The sequence below is a fragment of the Salvelinus alpinus genome, chromosome 8 (genome assembly GCF_045679555.1).
Source record: "Salvelinus alpinus chromosome 8, SLU_Salpinus.1, whole genome shotgun sequence".
NCBI lineage: Eukaryota > Metazoa > Chordata > Actinopteri > Salmoniformes > Salmonidae > Salvelinus > Salvelinus alpinus.
Genome location: NC_092093.1, coordinates 37,292,057 through 37,306,813, shown reverse-complemented (window position 1 = coordinate 37,306,813; position 14,757 = coordinate 37,292,057). Strand labels below are relative to the sequence as shown.

The 14,757-nt window shown below is 41.5% G+C and overlaps 1 protein-coding gene across 3 annotated transcripts in view; it reads left to right on the top strand.

Annotated features, from left to right (window-relative positions):
* The first annotated feature begins 4,323 nt into the window (after nt 1-4,323).
* LOC139582242 (ankyrin repeat domain-containing protein 6-like) overlaps nt 4,324-14,757 on the top strand; it is a 60,893-nt gene continuing 50,459 nt past the window's right edge. For 2 of the 3 annotated variants that reach the window (XM_071412227.1, XM_071412225.1), the window contains exon 1: nt 9,318-9,792. The gene's annotated coding sequence lies outside the window, so the exon portion shown is untranslated. Of the gene's footprint in view, nt 4,450-9,317; nt 9,793-14,757 lie in introns of those variants that run through there. The other variant, XM_071412226.1, reaches the window with a different exon arrangement.

The window sequence follows — 14,757 nt, the reverse complement described above, 5'->3', positions numbered from 1 at the left end:
GGTCCTGGAGTGGCCTAGCCAGTCTCCAGACCTGAACCCAATAGAAAATCTTTGGAGGGAGCTGAAAGTCCGTATTGCCCAGCGACAGCCCCGAAACCTGAAGGATCTAGAGAAGGTCTGTATGGAGGAGTGGGCCAAAATCCCTGCTGCAGTGTGTGCAAACCTGGTCAAGAACTACAGGAAACGTATGATCTCTGTAATTGCAAACAAAGGTTTCTATACCAAATATTAAGTTCTGCTTTTCTGATGTATCAAATACTTATGTCATGCAATAAAATGCAAATTAATTACTTAAAAACCATACAATGTGATTTTCTGGATTTTTGTTTTAGATTCCGTCTCTCACAGTTGAAGTGTACCTATGATACAAATTACAGACCTCTACATGCTTTGTAAGTAGGAAAACCTGCAAAATCGGCAGTGTATCAAATACTTGTTCTCCCCACTGTATATACACTGCTCAAAAAATAAAGGGAACACTAAAATAACACATCCTAGATCTGAATGAAATATTCTTATTAAATACTTTTATCTTTACATAGTTGAATGTGCTGACAACAAAATCACACAAAAATTATCAATGGAAATCAAATTTATCAACCCATGGAGGTCTGGATTTGGAGTCACACTCAAAATTAAAGTGGAAAACCACACTACAGGCTGATCCAACTTTGATGTAATGTCCTTAAAACAAGTCAAAATGAGGCTCAGTAGTGTGTGTGGCCTCCACGTGCCTGTATGACCTCCCTACAACGCCTGGGCATGCTCCTGATGAGGTGGCGGTGATGAGATGAGGTGGCCAACTCCTGGACAGTCTGTGGTGCAACGTGGCGTTGGTGGATGGAGCGAGACATGATGTCCCTGATGTGCTCAATTGGATTCAGGTCTGGGGAACGGGCGGGCCAGTCCATAGCATCAATGCCTTCCTCTTGCAGGAACTGCTGGCACACTCCAGCCACATGAGGTCTAGCATTGTCTTGCATTAGGAGGAACCCAGGGCCAACCGCACCAGCATATGGTCTCACAAGGGGTCTGAGGATCTCATCTCGGTACCTAATGGCAGTCAGGCTACCTCTGGCGAGCACATGGATGGCTGTGCGGACCCCCAAAGAAATGCCACCCCACACCATGACTGACCCACCGCCAAACCGGTCATGCTGGAGGATGTTGCAGGCAGCAGAACGTTCTCCACGGCGTCTCCAGACTCTGTCACGTCTGTCACATGTGCTCAGTGTGAACCTGCTTTCATCTGTGAAGAGCACAGGGCGCCAGTGGCGAATTTGCCAATCTTGGTGTTCTCTGGCAAATGCCAAACGTCCTGCACGGTGTTGGGCTGTAAGCACAACTCCCACCTGTGGACGTCGGGCCCTCATACCACCCTCATGGAGTCTGTTTCTGACAGTTTGAGCAGACACATGCACATTTGTGGCCTGCTGGAGGTCATTTTGCAGGGCTCTGGCAGTGCTCCTCCTTGCACAAAGGCGGAGGTAGCGGTCCTGCTGCTGGGTTGTTGCCCTCCTACGGCCTCCTCCACGTCTCCTGATGTACTGGCCTGTCTCCTGGTAGCGCCTCCATGCTCTGGACACTACGCTGACAGACACAGCAAACCTTCTTGCCACAGCTCGCATTGATGTGCCATCCTGGATGAGCTGCACTACCTGAGCCACTTGTGTGGGTTGTAGACTCCGTCTCATGCTACCACTAGAGTGAAAGCACCGCCAGCATTCAAAAGTGACCAAAACATCACCCAGGAAGCATAGGAACTGAGAAGTGGTCTGTGGTCACCACCTGCAGAACCAATCCTTTATTGGGGGTGTCTTGCTAATTGCCTATAATTTCCACCTGTTGTCTATTCCATTTGCACAACAGCATGTGAAATTTATTGTCAATCAGTGTTGCTTCCTAAGTGGACAGTTTGATTTCACAGAAGTGTGATTGACTTGGAGTTACAGTGTGTTGTTTAAGTGTTCCCTTTATTTTTTTGAGCAGTGTATATTAACATGTGTCAAGGTCAATTTCTTGACAAGAACACAAACAAACACCATGGGCACAGTGTTTGCCTAATGGTATCTTTCCAGATCAACTGGCAAAGTACTATAAAGGGGATGGTCCTTGACTGACTTGTGTTTCCATATGAATTCCCACTGCAGGTGTTGTTATTCTGCTTCAATGCTTGTGTTCCCATACATTCTGTCCTTCAGATCAATATTATTTGTCCTGTATGGGCACAGAGGGCCCTCCAAGTCATGCTTTAGCAGTCAACACAGCACAGATCCTTTCTCCTCTAAGAGCTGGTTTGCCCTTGTCCTGGCCAGGGCCAAGTCTTCATTGAGAAGATTTCTTATCGCAAGGGACTTCCTGGTCAGATGAAGGTTAAATATATAAATAATACATTGAACAAAAATATAAACGCAACATGTAAAGTGTGTGTCCCATGTTTCATGAGCTGAAATAAAAGATCCCAGAAATGTTCCATGTGCACAAAAAGCTTTTTTCTCTCACATTTTATGCACAAATTTGTTTATATCCCTGTTAGTGAGCATTTCTCCTTTGACAAGATAATCTATCCATCTGACTGGTGTGTCATATCAAGAAGCTGATTAAACAGCATGATCATTACACAGGTGCAGCTTGTGCTGGGGACAACAAAAGGCCACTCTAAAATGTGCGGTTTTGTCATACAATACAATGCCACAGATGTCTCAAGTTTTGAGGGAGCGTACAATTGGCATGGTGAGTGCAGGAATATCCACCAGAGCTGTTGCCAGAGAATGGAATGTTCATTTCTCTATCATAAGCCGCCTCCAACGTCATTTTAGAGAATTTGGCAGTACGTCCAACCGGCCTCACAACCGCAGACCACGTGTATGGCGTTGTGTGGGTGAGCGCTTCGCTGATGTCAATGTTGTGAACACAGTGCCCCATGGTGGTGGGTTATGGTATGGGCAGGCATAAGATACGGACAACACAATTGCATTTTATCAATGCAACTTGAATGCACAGAGATACCGTGACGAGATCCTGAGGCCCATTGTCGTGGCATTCATCCGCTGCCATCCCCTCATGTTTCAGCATGATAATGCACGGCTCCATATTGCAAGGATCTGTACACAATTCCTGGAAGCTGAAATATCCCAGTTCTTCCATGGCCTGCATACTCACCAGACATGTCACCCATTGAGCATGTTTGGGATGCTCTGGATTGACGTGTACGACAGCATGTTCCAGTTCCCGCAAATATCCAGCAACTTTGCACAGCCATTGAAGAAGAGTGGGACAACATTCCACAGGCCAGAATCAACAGCCTGATCAACTCTATGCGAAGGCGATGTGTCGCGCTGCATGATGCAAATGGTGGTCACACCAGATACTGACTGGCTTTCTGATCCATGCCCCTACCTTTTTTTTAATGGTATATGTGACCAACAGATGCATATCTGTATTCCCAGTAATGTGAAATCCATAGATTTGGGCCTAATGAATTTATTTAAATTAACTGGTTTCCTTATATGAACTGTAACTCAATAAAATATAGAGAAATTGTTGCATGTTGCGTTTATATTTTTGTTCAGTATACCTTGCTGCCATGCTGTTTCTTTGTATTCTGCTGACACTTGCTGGTCAATGTATGAATAGTTTTGCCCTAGATCTAGTCTTAAAGCGAAACCTATAAAACTATATGCACTTTGCAAATTCAGTGTTTGGACAGTGTCCAAGAGTGAGACGAATGGGGCATTCTCAAAAATAATAGGCAATCTGTGTGAAATGTCAATATACATTTTTAAAGCAGAACTATGTCACTTAACATCAGACACCCGTCAGTCCTAGAACACAGGCAGTGCAGGATATTCCAATGTACAGAATCCATTTTAGGAAATCCTCAGTCTTCAACGTTTGCAGCTTCACTTCTCACCTGAACAGGTGTGCTTCCAGGTTCTGCCACATAGGTGCAGATTTTTTTATTTAACTAGGCAAGTCAGTTAAGATCAAATTTTTTTTTTTAATGACGGCCTACAGGTAACAGTGTTCAGGGGCAGAATGGCAGATTTGTACCTTGTCAGTTTGGGGAGTCAATCCAACAATCTCTCAGATACTGGCCCAACACTCTAACCACTAGGCTACCTGCCAGATGAAGGAAAGGACACAAGCAGAGGAAGCTCCTTTGGCATCAGACTAATTGGCATCACCTAGACTTTACTTTATTGCTCTCCTAAAATCCTGTTAACACAAGAAATAATAAAAACGCATATAGTGTACTTGCCCATAGTTTTAAGGAGACTCACCCCAGTCACCACCAGATGGCGCTTGAGAGCGGTGATATATCTGCACTACATTAAATAATGTTGAGCTGAACTTTCTCTAATAATTCCTTGTGAATAGGTTTGCTAGGCTGCGTTGTCTGTCAGATGCACACACCTGAAATAATTTCACATCAATTATGTCGGCAAGGTACGTTTTTCTTCTCTAAAAAGTTTTGAATAACCATGAGTAGCAAGTGTTCATCCACCTTATTGTTGAGGGGACGTCACATCCAGTAAAAACAGTAGCTAAGTGCGTCATATGTTCATGTGAATGTTCTCAGTGTTTACAGTACGTCGACATTTCTTTACTTGTTGCTTAGCCAGTACAAAGTAAACAATGTAAGAATTTGAAATACATAACAGTATTCGTGAAAATTATTGTTACAATGTTTTAAAAGATTGCCTCACGCCATGCTGTTCATGCTAGCCCACATGAAAAAAACGATAGTATGCTATGGTTAAATACTATAGGTTTTCACTGTAGTGTTTTTGCAGACTTTACTGTAGTTTTCATCATTACAAAAAAATTATGCCGTTTTGAAACTGCAGGAAAGTGCAGTTACTGCAGTAGACTGTTATTTTGGACGCGGTATTTGCAGCATACTGCAGTTATACCGTATTAAGCAAATAAGGCCCAAGGGGGTGTGGTATATGGCCAATATACCAAGTCTAAGGGCTGTTCTTATCCACCACGCAATACGGAGCGCCTGGATACATCCCTTAGCTGTGGTATATTGGCTATATATCTCAAAACCCCGAGGTACCTTAATGCTGTTATAAACTGGCTACAAATATAATTAGAACAGTAAAAAAACATGTTTTGTCATACCCGTGGTATACTGTCTCATATACCACGGATTTCAGTCAATCATCATTCAGGGCTCGAACCCGTTTATACCTACAGTTATACTACAGTGTACTGCAGCTATACTGCGCTCTGACTACAATCTTTTTTCGTAAAGGCATTATAGTGTTTTTGCAGAATAAATACTACACTGATATCTGTGGTATTTATTGTAGTGTTGCGGACATAACTATTATACTGTAGTATTTACAGCTTACAAGTGTAAATACTGTAGTAAAAAACTACTGTAGTATATACTATAGTAATTATTGTAGCCATATACCTCAAACCCCTGAGGTACCTTATTGCTATTATAAACTGGTTTCCAATGTAATTAGTGTAGTAAAAATAAACGTTTTGTTATACTCGTGGTATACCAATCAGCATTCAGCGCTCGAACCACCCAGTTTCTAATGTAGTATTTACTGTAGTGTTTTTGTTTTATTATCTTTGACACAGAAGTGGTGGTTTTCTCCTTAAGGAAACCTACTGGACCAAAATAAAATAGGCCTACTCAAAGAGAAAATTTTCCATAACCTGTATTGAAACTGCAGTAAAAGTGCAGTAACTGCAGTCGACTGTGGTATTTTGCAGTTATTCTGCACTGTAACTGCAGTTACACTGAAAAAGTACTGCAGTAAAAAAAAATGTGTTATTTGCAGCATCTTGCTGTTATACTGCACTCTAACTACAGTTGTATTACAGTGTACTGCAGTTATACTGCCCTCAGACTGCATTTTTATTCCGTAAGGGTGAGGGGAATGGGCAGGGTGTATGCAAATGAAATACTGTAGTATATACTATAGTAATTACGGTAGTGTTTTTGCAGACTGTAGTATGTTTGTGTAAATTACTGTAGTATTTACTGTAGTGTTTTTGCAGACTAGTGTTTTTGCGGACATTACTGTAGTATTTACTGTAGTGTTTTTGTGGTCTGTAGTATTTACTATAGTATTCTACAGTATACTACCAAATTCTATAGTAAGTACTACACCTCATCGAAGTATACTACAGTGTGTAGTATATTATTCTATAGTATATTACAGTTTACTACATAATTCTATAGTAAGTACTATAGTATTCTATAGTAAACTGTAGTATTTTTTTATGTGGCAGCTCTGTCATTCACTCACTATTTTGCTTGTGTTGTCAATTATGTGGTGCAATTTGAGCAACTGAATAAGGAGATGACTGTGGTGAACTATGGGAATGCTGTTATTGAAAGTCAGCCTTCCAATAACAGCTGCCTGCCCAGTGGGGTTCTATGAATCTGACAGAGATATGACTGTCAGATTTATGGGACCTTCTTATGTGGGATTAGCCTGAGTTAAAGCAGGAGGCTTGCAATATCTTTGAGGTGTTTTCAGTATCGTTTTATTACCACATATAGATTTATTTGTTTTGAAGATACTGTTGCTACTTCTTGGAGATAATAAGTTACATTTTAATTATTTGGGAACTTTATTGAACAAACTAAGTTTCGATTTTTGATGAATACATCCCATTAGTTACCTACTTCTAAACAGATATCAGGCCTACTCTTTACGAGTTTGAATGTTCATCTGAAAATGTTCTACCTTGCTTGTTGCTTTGAAATGGCCGCTGTCCCCTTAGGTCCCTGAGTATTGTTAAGTGAGGTGTTTGTCTTAATGGCCTGCATCAAATTACAAACACTGCTAACTCGATGAGGGTTATTGAACGCTTTCAAACCATAGATGCTATTGCCACATGGTATATCATACAGTAAGGCTCAGTATTAACAGTATTAACAGTATTAACGCACACAAATCAGACAGACCGATAACCGAGGGCAATTCTACCCTCAAAGTACAGCAGGTTACAATGCAATGACTTACACTGAGTGTACAAAACATTAGGAACATCTACTTTTTCCATGACATAGACTGACCAGGTGAATCCAGGTGAAAGCTATGATCCCTTATTAAATCAACTTGTTAAATCAACTTCAATCAGTGTAGATGAAGGGGAGGAGACAGGTTAAAGAAGGATTTTTAAGCCTTGAGACAATTGAGACATGGATAATGTATGTGTGCTATTCACAGGGTGAATATTCAAGACAAAAGTGCCTTTGAACAGGGTATGTGTAGTAGGTGCCAGCAGCATGTCAAGAACTGCAATGCTGCTGGGTTTTTCACATTCAACAGTGTGTATCAAGAATGGTCCACCAAAGGACATCCATCCTATTTACATTTAATTGACTAGGCAAGTCAGTTAAGAACAAATTCTTATTTTCAATGATAGCCTAGGAACAGTGGTTGTTCAGGGGTAGAACAGCAGATTTGTACCTTGGGGATTTGATCTTGCAACCTTTACGGTTGGTAGTCCAACACTCTAACCACTAGGCTACGCTGCCACCCCACACAACTGCATTGCAGTCAACATGGGCCAGCATCCCTGTGGAAGGCTTTCGACACCTTGTAGTCCATGCCCATGGCAAATTGAGGCAGTTTTGAGGGCAAAGGGGGGTGCAACTCAATATTAGGAAGGTGTTCCTAATGTTTACCTGGATGATGAAATAATATAACAGAAAAGTACTTCACTGTACGACTCTATCTGTACCTGTTAGGGTGCTCATGCTTCTTAACTACTATCTGCACACATCAAGGTAATACAAAAAGTATATATATATATAATAACAATAAAATAAGGTCAAAGCCAAGGCGGCTCAGGCGGACAGACAAAATATGTTTCTCACACCTAAGCTATAACCCTGCCTAATGTGGTCAACCAAAGCCGCTGTGCTACCGTTAGCCTCAGCTACAGGTCAACCCAGCACAAGAATCTCTCACGGCTCCCATGGATGAGAGCTGCTGGTAGGTCAGGTTACAACCATCTCCACATCTCCAGGGCGTAGAGCAGGAATCACAAAGGGCTCGCTCTACCACAGGCAGAGATATCTGTGCACGCTCACGCTCTTCTTAACAGTGGCACTTGAATAACCTCCCAAGCTTGGCTCACATCGTCTAGGTGAAAGGATATGACGGAGGCTAGCCCTTAAGCAGCTGCCATCATGGGGACAGGCTGCCACTCTCCATGATGTGGTTTCTGTGTATGAAACTGTATCCCTTCACTAAGGGTAAGACACCCAAACTTTTCTTTTATTTCACACCTTTTCTTCTGGAATGTGAGGAGACAGCAAGATACCCACCTCTCAAAAAAGTTGAACTTGTGATTGCCACACTCTCACAGAAGCTGTTTCTTAGTTGATCAAGTTCCAGTAATTGGCTCAAGACATTTAAAAAATAAAATCCACCTTGACATTATGCGCTATTGTGTGTATGCCAGTGACACAAAATCTCAATATAATACATTTTAAATTCAGGCTGTAATAGAACAAAATGTGGACAAAGTCAAGGTTTGTGAATACTTTCTGAACATGTGGAAAGTGGGCCTTCATCACTGGTATTTATGTGATGTGAGAAGGTGGATGTGAACCCAGGTCTTTTGCTTGTCAAATCACTGCCTTTGTGCGCTCAACCAGTCTTCAGGTTTGTTAATGTGGGAGTAATGATTAATAAATGATGAAAACACAATTTAACAGCCTTAAATGGTTTATTATGGACCCTTAAAATAAAGGGTTACCAATATAATGAATATGCAATAAGAAAAGGGACTCCTCCCATTTACAGATTTTGGAAACTCCAGAAGAAGGGAGCTAATTCTGCTCTAGGCAGGACTCGAAACACCATAAGTATTTTCAACCTTTTCCGTGTTCGTGCTACCCATCTCTGTCAAGGTGTTGCACAATTCTTCATTATGTGGCGTTACAACACACACCATGTCAATATGATGTTTCAGAACACCTCAGAATAAATGTTTCAGTACACCTTCCATTTGTCTCACAACATGTGTTTCAATACTCCAGCAAAGTTAAGGTTGTCTCATTTAAGGTGGTGGCAGCTCAGTTGCCACTAGCTTTAGTGTTAGAACGCACTTCATTTTAACAGTGTAGTTCAAAGACAAAGTTAACATGATCCAGATTTGGATAATCTTGCATGCCCCACTCACCTAATTTAGTTGCTTGTAAAGTATGATTTGCCAAGTTGATTGCTGAAATAGCCCCCCCCCCCCCCCCCCCCAAATGTTGGTCATTGCTGGTTAATGATAAACTAGTCTACTCAGTAAGATGCATTTCATAGCATGACATGAGTAGCCTGTTGATAGCACAGAAAGAACCGGAATTGCCTTTCACTTTCTAGTAGGAAATAAAGTGACAGGCCAGTGACAGGGTTGCTGTCCCATAGGGTGACGCCGGGTGAAGAACCGATGGACTGCTTCTCTTCCCAAATAGCGGGATTGTATCAGCGCTCCTTCATTTCACCTCATTAACAGAGGCTGTCACAAGATCTATTGACATGCAAATTGGATAGAGCGGGTGGTAGTGTGAAGACAGGCTCGGACTGAGTTTACTTGGGAGTTGGGACTCAGTGCGCGTAGCTCCCGCCCCATCTGTTTTTACTTTCTGCCTGGATAAACTACGGAGCCATCGACAGACCCCTCAAGCTTCTTGTTGTCCTTCTATGTAAATAGCCCGCACCGCTTCTCGTTTTTCGAATCGGGTTTAGCTTCCAAGGATTTGTAATCGGACGGAGAGTTCGTCTGGCGAATTACGCGCGGAACATTTTGGTATGAGCTCAATATCTGATACTTTTTGCTATGATGTATGTTTTACCCCGAACATATCAAATATTTTCATTGGTTTCTTTATTTAATCATGTTCAAATCTAGGACCATGTGTAGCCTATGCTGCGATGGTCAAATTACATTTCTTGGCCATTTGGATTATTGATAATTTGAGACAAATGAATGCCTTTTGAACAGTTTTATGTTTAGCGGGACATCTCTGGTCCCAGATGGGTAGTAGAATTCCACGTGCCCAAGGGGTATCAACGACAATGCCATATACTGTATATCTAGGCCTATATGAATAAAATAATGTATTATCTATTTCAGTATATGTCCTAGCCTAACAGGGTGAAGGAGAACGTTTTTAAATTGAGGGGAAAGTTGGAGAAAAAAAACAGGCATATCAGAGATATACACAGGCAGCCACATTTTGCGTCTCAGTGGACTGTAAGCAGAGCTTGTAAGTAAGGGCCTTATTATTGTCAATTACAGGTCGAGGGTAATTACCGTGCTAAGAGGAAATCATTAGCAGAAATCCCCTAGGCTGTACAAAACCCCATTTAATAGAAATAAAGCTTATATAAATGTAAAGAAATGACTGTTTTCTTGGATAGCTTTCGATTGTTAAATAATCCATTCTGAAGTGGAAAATACATTCACTGTTTTGCATATGCAGAATAGTTAAGCTTATTGCCTTTCATCATTAGAAAGACACTCCAAGGTGGTGCATTTATGTAAATAGGTGCATGATTGAGCGTCAACCACACTCCAAGGGCTAACTGTCTGTTTCAAGTAGATTTGATCTGTGTTTGTTGAACTATAAACTCATTTCTTTCCCCTCATTACCATGGCCTCCTCCAGCTAGATTGTTTTATGTGCTTTTATGGATGGTAAGAAATAAGAAGGACATGAGAAGTCAAATGCTGTAATTTTCTGTAAAACATACTGTTGGGGAAGGGAACTCTGAGACAGTCTCTGAAGCATTCCTTGGGCACCCGAGTGGTTCAGCAGTCTAAGGCACTGCATCTCAGTGCTTGAGGTGTCACTACAGACACACTGGTTCAAATCCAGGCTGTTTCACAACCGGCTGTGATTGGGAGTCCCATAGGGCGGTGCACAATTGGCCCAGCGTCATCTGGGTTTGGCCGGTGTAGGCCGTCATTGTAAATAAGAATTTGTTCTTAACTGACTTGCCTAGTTATATAAAGGTGATAAAAATGGAGCTGCTGGACACTTTAGTGATGACAGATTAGGTAGACATTTCTGAGTCACAGCTCTGTCAGAAGAGGATAAAGGTGTCTGGATGCTTCCCAACCGGAAGAGTTTGTGCGTATATTATGAAGACGGTTTTTTGTTGTTTTCGGCTGTTCGGACACACTGCATTTTTCTAGAGGCAAGGCGACGTTCGGGGCCAAAGTCTATGCCCCTTCGTCGGTGATTGGTCAACAGTAGGGATTCTTCCATAAAGACTTTGTTGTCTTTCAATGAGTGACTCATTTTCATGCAAATTTTTTTCATTGAGAAATACTGCATCAAACATCCTGAGTTTGAGTTTTATTTACATGGACAGTGCACTTTAATCAACGTTTGAAGAAAAGTGACGGTTTTAGCCAGCCGGCTAATTTTCAACCGCAGTCCCTGGGCAGGTTATTGAAAACAATTACAATAACAATACAGACAAACAATGAGCAGTGAGCACATGCAGAGCAACATAGGACAAGCAACACATAGCACACAGTCAGAGAAATGGCACAAAATGCAACAACAACAAAAATACATAAAAGCAGCAAAGTGGTTCCACACCTCACAAGCTACAGATAACATGGAAAGCGGCAATACACAGCTAGGCATTATGTTCACAAGTCTGATTGACCTTTATCCATGTCTTTGTTTTTTTGGTGAAGTTTTGATAGGTGGTGCAGTTGCGTGTGTCTAATGGCAGTGTGTTCCAGACATGGGAAGCTCTCACAGAGAAAGCAGATTGACTAAAGGTGCTTTTCTGTAAGGGAACTATACAGTCACCTCTCATGGCAGAGCTTGTGGATCTGCTGCCATGGGTTTTCTGTTTGACTAAAGTACTAAGTGGAGGGGAAGCCAGACCATTTAGGATCTTGAATATTGGACAAGATTTTCCCAACTCAGGAGCTCATGCTTTCTGAGGACGTAACAGTGATGATGGCTATTGGGCTTTCTATCAAGCACTTTGAGAGCCTGTTTGTATACAGACTGAATGGGTTTTAATGTTGTACAACAAGCTTGGGCCCAACTAGTCAAGCAGTATGTTAAGTGTGGGAGTATCATAGCATTGAAGTATAGTTTTGCTACCTCTGTAGTCAAACAATTTCATATGAATTGGAAATTAGATAGGTTGAATTTCGTTATTTGAGTTACCTTTTTCACATGCTTTTTAAGAGAGATTGGAATCAAGTATTAGGCCAAGGTACAATACTTAAAATCGTATATATCACCTGGAGCTTCTCCCCTGACACATAGACATCTGGCTCAGAAGCATCAGTTTCCCTCTTTGTGAAGAAAATGCAGACTTTTTTCCCCCCATTGAGATGCAAACATGAGTCACTGCGCCACTTTGTAAGATGGACCATTACAGTGGTGAGTTCTTGTGCAGCTTGTTGTTTGCTCTTTGCATGCACATATATCACTGTATCATCTGCATACATTTGAACTTCAGGCCCTGTACAGACAGAAGGCAGATCATTAAATGTACAGGCTGAACAGGAGGGGCCACAGTATTGACCCATGGGGCACGCCCACATCATAGCTGAGGGTGGGCGACAGCTCATTCTGACACACTGGGTTCTGCCTTCAAGGTATGATTTCATCCATCTCAAGGCATCGGGGGAAATGTTGAACTTGGACAGTTTTGTGATGAGAACATGGTGGAAATTCATACACAGGGATACTCAAAGTCAATCTTAAATGAATAATTGTTTATTGTCAGTGTGCTGGAGAGGTTCCAACCAACTCAATGCACCATAGTACACATGTCAATCAGGAGCTCTGCCTGGGCAGACCCAGAAGTTGTCTTATATACATGACTACACAGACCAGTTATATTTGCATGATTTAGCATAATTAATTAATCATTACTGTTTTGTTTCATTCATGTGACTGACCAATACTGGTTCATAACATGTGACAGACCAACACCTCATGAGGCTTCTTTCTCTCTAAACTGAGTCCTTGAAACAGATATCTTTCATTCGTTCTCAAAACACAGTCTGGGCGTACTGCCAAATTGCAGCTACTGATAGTGAGGATTTGTACAGTCAGCCACTTGCATGAACACAGAAATTGGTTATTAGAACAGTACATGAATAGAAGACAGAAATTAGTTATAAGAAAAGCACAAACATTCACATTTCCATTGCAAGAACCTCATGGTTAAAAGTATCAAAAGCTTTCCTTAAGTCTAGAAATACAGCCCCAACAACGCCCCCTTTGCCCATCTTGGACTTCACTTTTTCTAGAATGAAGCAGTTGGCCGTTTCTGTGGAGTGTTTTGCTCTGAAGCCAAACTGCATGGAGTGTAATGTGACGAGATTGTTGTTGAGGTGGGCAATCAGGTGCTCTGCTACACTTTTCAGCAACCTTCGACACCACAGGTAGTATACTAATGGGCCTGTAGTTACTCATGTCCACAGGGTCACCTGATTTAAAGATGGCCGTTATTATGGCCAACTTCCAGACCCTTGGAACCCCCCCCGACCAATAGGTGTGTTGGTGACCTTGGTAATGGGGCCAATGAGTGACTCTTTGTAGTTTTTAAGAAAGGTAGAGTCCAGCCCAAACACATCTTTGGCTTTAAAGTTCTTTAGTGAGCTAATGTGAGCTTTAGTGAGCACCTGACTCAGAAACCCCCCTTATGATGAAGACAGGTTGAGTGTCATTCATTGGCGCTGAGCCCAAGAAACCAGTGGAGGGGCTCTGTGTCAGTACGTTGACAGTCAACAAAGTAGAAATTGAAGGCTGTTGCCATTTCGACTGCATCTTGTCATTCACATCGATTTCTAGCCTTTTTGCAGTGTTACTATGGTCTTTCCCTGTTAACTCTTTTAGATTCTCCCAGATCAATTTATAATTTCCCTCTAATTTGGACTTTAGGGTTGATTTGAGCATGATCTCTTTCTTTCATCAGTTTCCAGATTTCTCCATTTAGCCAAGGAAGAGTGCTCTTTTGGCCAGGTTTGTATTAGATTTTCTTTAGGAAGCCATTTATTGTAGTTTGGATTGTGGTTAGGAAAGCCTGACTATCAGCTTCCACATAATTTGTATAGGACAAGAGATCATTCCAGTTAATTCCCTTAATTATGTTTTCAAAAGGATTTAATTCACTTTTAGGTATTCTGAGCTGATCAGGCTTTCTAACAGTAGAGAGGTTAAACCTCTACTTAGAAAGCTTTCTGACTATAAGTGTCAGATTATGATCAGACAGCCCAGTAACCATATTGAATGATTTAGTCACTCTTTCTGGTTTATTACTGAACACCAGATGTGTTTTACTCACCCTGGTTGGCCCTTTAACTAGCTGTGTGAGTTCAAAGGTATTAGTGATCCGTTTGAGGGATTTCCTACAAAGTCTTCATAATGAATGTTAAAATCTCACATTAAGATACCTCTTTCCCAAAATCACATTCCCTAAGCATGTTATTAAACTGATAAAAAAATACACTTTTGGTGGAAGGTGGTGTGTACATTCCAATAAGGGTAGAAGACATTTGGGGAGACAGTGTAACGTTTAGGCCAATACATAATAGTTCATTATCACGTTATCAATTTGTTTACATCGGATATGTTCTTTAATATAACTCATCAGACCCCCTCCTCTTCCTTCAATCCTGTCTCTCCTGATAACATTGTAGCCAGGCACAATCAAAGCAGCAGATGCCATGTCTCTGAAAGGCAGCGGAAGTCTGCGAGAAGATATAGAATTTTATCACTTTTTGG